Source organism: Mus caroli, chromosome 5, assembly GCF_900094665.2.
Source record: "Mus caroli chromosome 5, CAROLI_EIJ_v1.1, whole genome shotgun sequence".
Classification (NCBI taxonomy): domain Eukaryota; kingdom Metazoa; phylum Chordata; class Mammalia; order Rodentia; family Muridae; genus Mus; species Mus caroli.
In genome coordinates, this window is record NC_034574.1 from 95482277 (window position 1) to 95493108 (window position 10832).

At 39.0% G+C, this 10832-nt stretch overlaps 1 protein-coding gene across 2 annotated transcripts in view; it reads left to right on the forward strand.

The window, feature by feature from the left end:
- The window catches only part of Arhgap24 (Rho GTPase activating protein 24), a 400247-nt gene that overhangs the window by 119091 nt on the left and 270324 nt on the right, over nucleotides 1-10832 (forward strand). The window lies entirely within an intron of this gene.

Genomic DNA, 10832 nt, shown 5'->3' on the forward strand with positions numbered 1-10832 from the left:
GAGGGAGAGGGAGAGGGAGAGGGAGAGGGAGAGGGGGAATCTTAATTTTAGAAAGAAATACAATAAAATGGCTTTGAGTTTGTTGAGTTAATTTAATGGAGATTTCAAAATGTCAATGCTTGGCAATTGATACAATATACTTTAACCACATATTATTTCTATCTCACTACATAGTGTTTTCAAAGGTTTCTATTTGTCTATGAAAAGTCATTCAAGTATCAAAAATGATACAATACAACACCTCCTCTGGTTCAACTTTATTTTCTTTATGAAAATGACTTTGGAAAACATCCACACCATTATTTCTTAGCTGAACTCTCAGATATGATCTACAGTCAAATGCAATACAATTCCATTAGCTCATGTAACTTTCCATTGATAGGAGATAGATAGATAGATAGATAGATAGATAGATAGATAGATAGATATAGATATAGATATAGATATAGATATAGATATAGATATAGATATAGATATAGATATAGATATAGATATAGATATAGATGCCTTGATTTGACAGCTTATGACCTTACAGTATCATGAAGGCTTGTCATCTCAGACTCAACTATGTGTGAATCACATAATCAGGCTGGTTTTCAGAGAGATGTAAGTGAATCTCATGTACTGATCTGGCCAAGGTACACTATAGGTTTTAGTTGGATAAAATAGCGTTTCCTATAGTTTGCAACAAGTTTTTGTTAGCATGCAATTTATTTCCAATTCACCAATATTCATTTAAGAATATCTCACTAGTAAAGTCTTGTGGCCAGTTTTATGTGGTATGCAAGCAAGAAAAGTATTATCTTTACCTTGTAAATATTCATTACTAAGGGAGATGGATTTACAAAACCTGACAAGCTAGGTAACTGGATTAAGAATGTAAGGATGCAAATGATTAATTCTAACTGGAACTGAAGAATTGGGAGGGCATCATTTGCTAACATTAGAGCTAAATATTGGAATTTGAACTGTATTTCCTATGAGATGAAGTGTAATCCAGTCCGATCTGAAAGGCCTAATATTGGTGTTTGGAGCAGAAAATAATTGGATTTAATTATTACAATTGGTGTTTCATGAAGTATGTTTACACTCTACTTAATTGCTGAGCAGCACTGGGGATGCCAATGGGATTGAATCACAGCACAGAGCAAATTGCACAAAACATCTTCACTCCTCTGTCTCCTCCTCTGTTGGTGTCATTCACAGTCTGGCACCCACATGCCATGCCCTGAGAGACATGTTAATGATTCTATAGTAAGGATATGACCTTGTGTGGCCTCAGTGACCTGGGCTGGAGTCCTAGCTCTGCCTTTCAGAAGTGACTGCAATTCATTCATGAATGAATCATCGCCTAAACTCCTTCTGCTTCCTTACTTTTATATGTAGAACTTTGGGAAGCGTACTCACCCCAGAAAATGGAATTTAGTGATGGATGTAAAATTGAGTTTTAATCATAATGGCCAGGTGAAAGGTCAGATGCAGGTGCTGTCTCATGGTCAGGGACGGCAGTTAGTGCCACAGTCTAAATAAAACTTGGAAGATCCACCTTTCAGAAAGCATGGATCTCTTCATGCAAGCACACTCTGCATGCACGTGAGCCTTATTTATCATTAATATCTAGTATCCTGTACACATTGCTCCTTTATTCATGTCTGGTTCCCCAAATAGAGTGTCATTGTTGTGAAGAAAGAGATCATTCCCTGTCTGTTTTCATATCGTCAATTCTGAGTGTCTGTCTTTTTTGGATGTTTTTAACAGGTACAGAAATGCCTGTTAATATATAATAGGAGATGAATATGTATCTACAGGGTAAGCTGCCTGAGGCCATCCATGATGTGTGTTGGGGGTGCTAGGTACTTCTGATCCATCTCATCTTTAGAAAGTCTATCCAAGTATGCCTGGGTTGTTTTATTTTTGTGTCTGCTCTCCTGAGTTTTTAACTAAATAGCATGTATCATCTTTTTTAGGCATCTGATTACGGTTATAAAATGATTTTGGTATATTACTCAGAATGTGGAGTACAAGAACACATTAATGACTTAAAACCAGCTTAGGAAGAACAAAGTAATTTTCGCAGATAAACTTAATTAAGGCACATTCTCTTTGAGAATTCGGGTGATGGGGGTATTGGAGCCTGTATTATACCTCAAGTTATATGGAGAAATGCTCACTTCATCCCTTTTAAACAAGGATGACAGGATGGGAAGATCTGAAACAATCAAGGCCAAAGACTCAAAATCACCATTTATCATCAGCAATAAGATCAAAAATACCTCATAGAGAACTATTATTTTCTATGAGCTTTTAATGTAGGGAGGCTTTCTGTCAAGAGATGGTGATTTACATAGAAGAAAAGGAAAATAAAATATGCCTTGGCTTGAGAAATTTCTGCTGTCTGTTGCATTGTTTTAATTGTTTAAAAATAGCTTTACTTTGGTTCTGGAAATGCAGCCACCCTTGCCCCCTGAAACTTAATTACTATGTCCTTGTGAAGTTCCGTGATGTCTGCTTTTCAACTATCCCATGGGAAGCCTGAAGCTCCCTGGTACATGTCCTGAAATAGAATGGGCTGTTCTTTTGCATGTTTTAAAAATTGCTGATTAGAAAGGAAACTTCTTCATAGGGGTCTGCAACTATGTTGCACATGTGTCTTCAGAGTGGAGTGATGTGTGTTCTGTTGTGGAAAGTAAAAGGTCCCACGTGTTAGCTAATTGGCTGACATCCTGGAAAAGCACTTCTGTGTGATGGCCCAAAATCCTATAGTATTTACTGAATGTCTGCCCGTGAGTGCTCACTGTATGCTATGAGAATCATCATCCTCTCTGCTAGCTGAAAGATGGCTTTAGTATGGCAGCCAGATCCTTAATCTTGCCTGACTCATTTCAGTCTTCGTCACCAACTAGATGTTGTGCTTCTAGATCCTACAGTCGTTAATACCTATAGTTCTGCAGCGTTCTATGTATCAATATTACTACTAGAGAAAGACATCAGAGTGTTTGGTCTCTAGACTAAATTCTCACAACTGTAAATAGAAATGAAATGTAGACTTAGGGACCAGTCCAAGGGATACAGAAGGGACAGAGATGAAGTAGATGATAGAGATGAAGGGTAATTAAGGTGATGCCCTGTACTACCAAGTATTTCCTTTGTCTGTACCCATTAACTGGGAAAGTCTGGCTATGTAAAAGTCAGTACGCTTTGTGTTTTTCAGAGATTAAAAAACAAAACCTTCCATGCATATGTTTGTGAGTGCATACGTTCATATGTAGAGATGCACATACATGCACACACACATTGTATGTGTGTGTGGTTCCTTAGGAAGACCATTCTCCTTATGCTGAGACAAGGTCTCTCATTGGCCAGGAGCCCACCAGCTCCTCCTGATTAGCAGTGTTACCTTTGAGAATATCCATTCTTAGTCTTTATGCAAACTGGGAACATAGTAGCATGTAGTTAAAGTTTTCCCAACTTTAATAAATAATATATAATTAGTTGTTTTATATTATTTTACCCTTCTATGAATTAATACTTTGATTTAATGTGTATTTTTCCTTTAAGGTCATATATTAATTAAAATAATGGATGTTTATTATTAGAGGATGTGTTAAAATTATTAATTTCTAATGTGCATCTAATTTTTGAAAAGTTTTTTGATATTTTAAAATCATTTAATATCCATAGTCTTAGAGATTTAAAAGCCAACTAAAACACTCTGATAGTGAAAATTATAGGTTTTTTTTTTTTTCTAAAAAAAAAAAAATTCATTTCTTCATCCAGCTGAGATTTTGGAATTTCTAAAATGCTGACAAAAACTGAGCTATGGTTTGGCTTGTCAATTTCACTATAGACAAGCATTGTTTAATGTATATCAGAGCCTGACTTTATTCAGTTGGCTTGTCAAAAAAATGTGAAATGGAAACTCGGTGACACTTATTTATATTGGAGATGTTTGAAGTCTCAATATCTCCCCATGTTGGTTCCCCTGAGTGTCTCCCTGTATCGTTATCTTCTTGTAAGGACGAGGCCACTTTGGTTTAGGGACCTACCATCCCAGCAACACTTAACCTTCCTTGCCATCAGGTTCTATCTCTAAACCTAGTCACACTGAGAATTAAGGTTTCAAAGTCTGGCATTTTAGGGAAAAGGTAAGTTCATAGCAAACTCATTTATGCCAAAGTTAAGATGTTCTTGCAGTATAGACTGTGTTACCTGTTCTTATGTGAGGAATCTATGACCTGGACACAGGCATTGGTGGTTATTGAATATCCTCACTCAGATCCAAGCCTCTCATGCTACAAACTCTTTCTCCTTCATATTCTTTTATTATTATGAGGTCATGGATTGAAGAAAATCAGTTCATCTATAAGTTGAAAAGGAAGATTCAGAGCCAATTTATGTTACTGACCAAACCTGTATCCTACAGAATGGGTGTGGGAACATTGTGAAGTCTTCCTGTACACATCTTTATTCTTCTATCTTTTGAAACTTGAGGAATGCATATTACTCTATATTCTGGCTCGCCACTTACCATGTAAGTTTCTGTGTACACTTTGTATGCATCTTAGAATCATGAAGTGAGGAGACGAGGGCACAGGTCTTGAATGTTAGGCAAATTTGCATAGAGGATATGTAAATTCAGTCTGTATTTTGTATGAAATATATACAAGTTTTATAAGATATTCTGTTTTATTTTTTTCTCATTAGTGCACTGGACTTCATAACTAAAATTCTCACCAAAGATACTTCTTGTATTTTGGGTATTTTCACTAAGGAAATATCTGTCTCTTGGAAAGCCGCTTGCAGGGCTGTGTGGGTAGCAGGCACTCACTGCCCCAGCACAGTGTATAGCCTGTGTCATGTGTAGTCAGCTGCAGAATGGTGTGTGTGAGCCTAAGCTTACAGACACCCTCACAGTTCAGTCACTGTCCCTACATGTTGGGTTCATGCTTAACTGGGTGGGTTATGAAATCATACTTTAATTATATTTTAATAGTACCATTGAGCATTATTGACCCTTCAGAGTCTTGAAGGTGCATAATAATCGTTTACATAAGAGAGCTGAATTGGAAATTTGAAATCGTTAACTATTTAAGAAGGCTGGTTGCTTTAGTATATGACAAAAGGAAGCCTCAAGTCTAATTCTCAATCATATACATCAAATTTTAAAATATAAGTTTGGAAATATTGTATCTTAAGAAAGTAAATATACTGCGTACTTGAAGAAAAAGAAATGAAAGTTCCATTCGGAACAACACAAACAGAAATATTTGAAGTTTTTAGTTAGTCCAAAATTAGCAGTTCTGTCAACCACTAAAAAAGTCTCCTTAGAATAGCTTTACAATGGAATAAATTCCTGTTTCTTCTACCGCCAGATAAATTCAAGTTTCAACCTCTTCAGCCATGTCATGGTCCCTGCTTGTCCTTTATTCCGAGCCAAAGTGCTATTTCACGAGCTACTCGGTTAAGGTGCCCATAAGCATGGAACTCTTTCCTAGTCCTTCTAGGCAATTGTGGAAAACGTTCAAAAAACACAAAACCGGATCAAGAAATGAAGTATGTAATCACCTAATTTAAAATTAAAATTTCCAACCTGATTCAAAGGACCTTTTAGGAAAATGAGAGTTCTTATTTTTTACCCTGAAATGCCTCAGCATAAAAGCACTTCATTATGAGAGGATCCATCCGACAAAGCATAATATTTCTTCTTCAGAATGAAGTCATTTCTCTCATGTGAGTGACTCATTCACGTTAGTTTTGAAAACCAAGGTTTTGTGAGGTGAACGTAGCAGTGGCTGCTGTCGCACTAACTGCAGCTACTATGTGGGCTGCACACAGCTCTGGTGTTGCTAATGGTGCCAAGACCGGCACTTAAGGAACAGGCACCTTTCAGGGTTGACCGACATATGTTCTTGACTGAAGTGCAAAGTGCTTTAAACAAACAAACACAACTGTGTTTGTGTTTTCGACTTAGGTAGAACAATGCACATACAGGCAAATAAAAAGTGTGTACATAACACTCCTGTAATATCGTAATCTGTTTCATGGGATTTTCTATTGAATAAGACAGAGTAATATATTTTGTCTTGCTTTTCATTTATTCTCTCCTACTTTAGAATGAAATCATTTATTTCACGTGAGCAACTCATTCATATTAGTTTCGAAAATGAGGTTTTGTAAGGTTATTTCTTAGATGAAAATCACTAGATGTTCTTTTCCTCTTGGCTCTTTTATCTTCTTTTTCCCCTGGGCTATGGATAAAATTTTCCATCTCCTCCAGCATCTACTTTCAGGCTGTGAACCAGAAAAAGAATTTCTTGGCATCCAATCCTACCTGTGTTGCAATATGGTACTTAGGGCAAGCTGGAGCCTTGGGGTCAAAGGGCATGAGTTCTAATATTTTGCTCTCTTTGGTTTAATAAGATTTAAGAAGGATTGTTCTCAGAAGAAAGGAGAGACAACCCTTTTTTTCTGTTTTAAGCCTCTAGAGAATGTGTGTTCTAGGAGTACCAGAAAATAATTAGCATCTAGCTAGCAAGGAAATATTTATTATGTCTTTAAAGGAAAATGAGTAAGAGATAAAGAACATTTTTTATTTGTGTGTTGGTGTGTGAGGGGTGGGAGTGGCTAGGGTGTATGGATGTGTGCACACATGTATTCATGTGTCAGAGGTCAGAAATCAGAGGAGGAATCATTTGTCTCCTTCATGGAGTCTTGGGGACTGAATTCAGTTATCAGGCTTGGTAGCAAACACCCTTACCTGCTGAATCATTCTAATCTGGAAACTGCTTGCCCTGGAACAAGGCTCAGGCAAGCTCATGAAAGCAGTGCCTTTACCCCAGGGCACTCTCTTGGCTGTGGAGGCAGGGCAGATAAAAACTGCAGAATGAGGTTCTGAGAAACACCATAGCTGCAGTTGGCATGCACTGGTGATTGCATTGTTTCTTGTGTGTACATGTTCATGTGTGCATACATTCATGTGTGCATAGGCATGCGTGCATTTCATGTGTTCATGTGTGCATTTCCAGGCCAGGGGATAGCCTTAGGTCATTCTTCAGGCTCTGTATATATTTTGGGGACAGGGTTTCTCCTTGGCCTGGAGCTCACCAAACAGGCTACACTTGACAACCAGCTAACCAGAAAGCTTTAGTCTCTCTTTCCCTGAGGATGGGATTATAAGGACAGGCCATACATGCCAGGCGTATTCTGTAGGTCCTGGGGATTGACCTCAGGTCCTTGTGTTGCTCAGCAAACTCTTTATGATCTGAGCCATCTCCTCAGCATTTGAATTTTTATTGAGCAACTGGCTGGTACTTCTTTTTACCTTGTCTATCAAAAAAAGAAAACTCTTCTCTCAATTGTTTTCGTAAAAATTATAGAAAAATTGCACTTTCAGTAATTGGACAGGCAAACCCATCACTCTTGGGACAGCAGGGCCTACCCCCTCCATTTGCCATTGTGGTTGTGGTTGTTGTTGGTGGTGTTCTTTTTCCTCAGTGAGCATTGCAAGCTCATTAAACTCAAAGAAGCATAGACCCAGTTTTTTGACATTTCCTACCCAAGACAAAGTTTTATACTACATGTTTTTGCCAGTATGACCAAATGAGAGAGAGCTTCACCAGAAATAATTTCTCATGCCTGGCTTGAGCATCACCCTTTGAGGACTATGAATCTATTGTGACTTGAAGTCCACAGAATCATCTTCACAAATCTTATCTGAACTCCGAGCTCTTACGATGGCATCCTGATCTCTGTGTAGATTCAAATATACAATGCATGCAGTAAAGATTTACCTAGCATTGAGCACAGACATGCAGAAGTGCCTCGCTCTGAGAGGTATGGACTCCATTTAGAGCGGTAACATTTACACGGATGCTCTCAGGGCCATCCCTGTAGAACTGTTAGCATGGTGTGTTCTCACACAATGCACTCATAATGACAGGCCCCTGGGAATCACCGAAGCCTCCTTAACTCTGTGGCTGACCAAGGTTCCATTCCTTTAACAGGCTCTGTGGGTGCGATGTTGGCACACTTGCCAACATCATTGGCCTCACCCTACCAATGAGCTAAGCACAAACATTTCAGCCTGTGGCTGTCTCTCATACTCAACACTCACCAGAGGAAATGAAAAGTTTAATTAATTAAAATATGTCTCCTCCTAAACTAACACGGGAGAAACTAAAACACTCTCAAGGGCTCTCGCTGTTCATGGTATGGAAGGATATTTTCACGGAGGCCATATGGAGTTTCAAAAAGCCTTGTTTAACAAGCACGTTCCTGACAAGCCATTGCTCATTCTTAGTTAAGTTTTAAGTTGGAGCAGTCACTCTCCCTCCCGACCTGAGTGCATGCTCTCCTCTTGGGGAAGAAACAAGCCAGGAAGTTCCTCAGTCTTGCCCACCAGGAAGCAAGAACACACATTTGAGCAGCTGAACAGTTTTCTACACTTCAGTCAACACTGGTCAGTACTGATTGCTTAAACTCCAAGAGCACCTTTCTCCCCCTTTCTGGAACTACTGCTGGAAGTGTAACTGTAAAATCAACCTTTCATGTAAATATAACAAGACAGCATGATTAATTCACAGATACTGGTTTTGATAAGGCAGATGCTCAGGGATGCCACAGAGGATGAGAGCTGAGAGAAGGCGGTGCCCCTGCTGAATCGCTTTAAGAGAATCTGAGGAGGGTAGTTCTTCAGACAGCTGCTGGCAGGTGGCAGCATCTGTTATGTTTAGAATTTCCATCCCTTGTCCATTTGGTGTTTTTATGAGTTTCAGTTCATCTTCATTGATATCAGTTACTTTAAAGCTTCAGAAGGAGCCAGACTCAACCGCTCTGGCCCATGTGACCTTTTGTTCTCTTCGAAGACTGAAATAGCTGAATCCTGCCCTTGATTGCAAACACGACAGGGTGATTGACACGTGTTTCAATCCTGAACAAGTCATCAGCAACACACCCAGGCTTTGTTGTAGATGAGCTTTGTTATAGATAGGGTCTGTTGTAGAAATTTTTTGATAAATTGATGCAGATGTTTTCGGCAATTGAATGCAGTGAATATATTTTGTTACAGATACACACCAGGCCTTCCCTGGTTAGTGGACCACATGACAAGTAAGCTAATAAGTTGGGTAACGAGGGGTTGATTTTTTTTAATAAAGCTTTTTTCTAGAAGCTTCAGAACAACTCAGTTTCCAATATTCTTGACTGTGTCTTACCCTGGGTAATGAGAATCAAGTTGACCATAGATGCAAATCTATAACAGCCTATTTACCATTTAGTCTATTGTTATTCTTACCTCAAAAATATTTAAAAACAATGAGGTTCAGGACAGTTTAGTTTAATTTACAAAGCACATGAAGTTCAACTATACAATTTCTTCTGCGTTTTCTTTATTTCCTGTATTTTATTTTATTCTTTATCAGAAAAAATAAATAACTATTTTATATGCAGTGTCATGAATCAAAGCCAACAGAAAAAAATTAAAAGCCCACTATCTAAACAAAAAATATTCTTTTATTAATTAGATATTTTCTACATGTTCTCCCCTTTCTTAGATTCCCCTCCGAAAACCCCCTATCCCTTCCCCCCTCTCCCTGCTCCCCAACCCACCCACTCCCACTTACTGGCCCAAGCATTCCCCTATACTGGGGCATAGAATCTTTACAGGACCAAAGGTCTCTCCTTCCATTGATGACCGACTAGGTCATCCTCTGCTACATATGCAGCTAGAGCCACCAGTCTTCCTGTGTAGTCTTTGCTTGGTGGTTTAGTCCCAGGGAGCTCTGGGGTTACTGGTTAGTTCATATTGTTGTTCCTCCTAGGGGACTGCAAACCCCTTCTGCTGCTTGGGTACTTGCTCTAGCTCCTTCACTGGGGACTCTGTGCTCAGTCTAAAGGATGGCTGTGAGCATCCACTTCTGTATTAGTCAGGCACTGTCAGAGCCTCTCAGGAGACAGCTATATCAGGCTCCTGTCAGCAAGCTCTTGTTGGTATCTGTCATAGTGTCTGGGTTTTAGTGTTTTTTTATGGGATGGATCCCCAGGTGGGGCAGTTTCTGGATGGTCATTCCTTCGGTCTCTGCTCCAAACTTTGTCTCTGTAACTTCTTCCATGGATATTTTGTTCCCCCTTATAAGAAGGATTGAAGTATCCACACTTTGGTCTTCCTTCTTCTTGAGTTTCATGTGTCTTGTAAATTGTATCTTGGGTATTCTGAACTTATGGGCTAATATCCACTTATCAGTGTGTGCATATTATGTGTGTTCTTTTGTGATTGGGTTACCTCACTCAGGATGATATCCTCCAGGTCCATCCATTTGTCTAAAAATTTCATGAATTCATTGTTTTTAATAGCTGAGTAGTACTCCATCGTGTAAATGTACCACATTTTTCTGTATCCATTCCTCTGTTGAGGGACATCTGGGTTCTTTCCAGCTTTTGACTATTATAAATAAAGCTTCTATGAATATACTTGAGCATGTGCCCTTATTAAAAGTTTGAACATCATCTGGGTATATGCCAAGGTGTGGTGTTGCTGTATCTTCTGGTAGAACTATGTCTAATTTTCTGAGGAACTGCCAAACTGATTTCCAGAATGGTTGTACTAGCTTGCAATCCCACCAGCAATGGAGGAGTGTTCCTCTTTCTCCACATCCTCGCCAGCATCTGCTGTCACTTGAGGTTTTTTTAAAAATTTTTTTATTGGGTATTTATTTCATTTACATTTCCAATGCTGTCCCAAAAGCCCCCCACACGCTCCCCCACCACTCCTCCACCCACCCACTCCCACTTCTTGACCCTGGTATTCCCCTGTACTGAGGCATATAAAGTTTGCA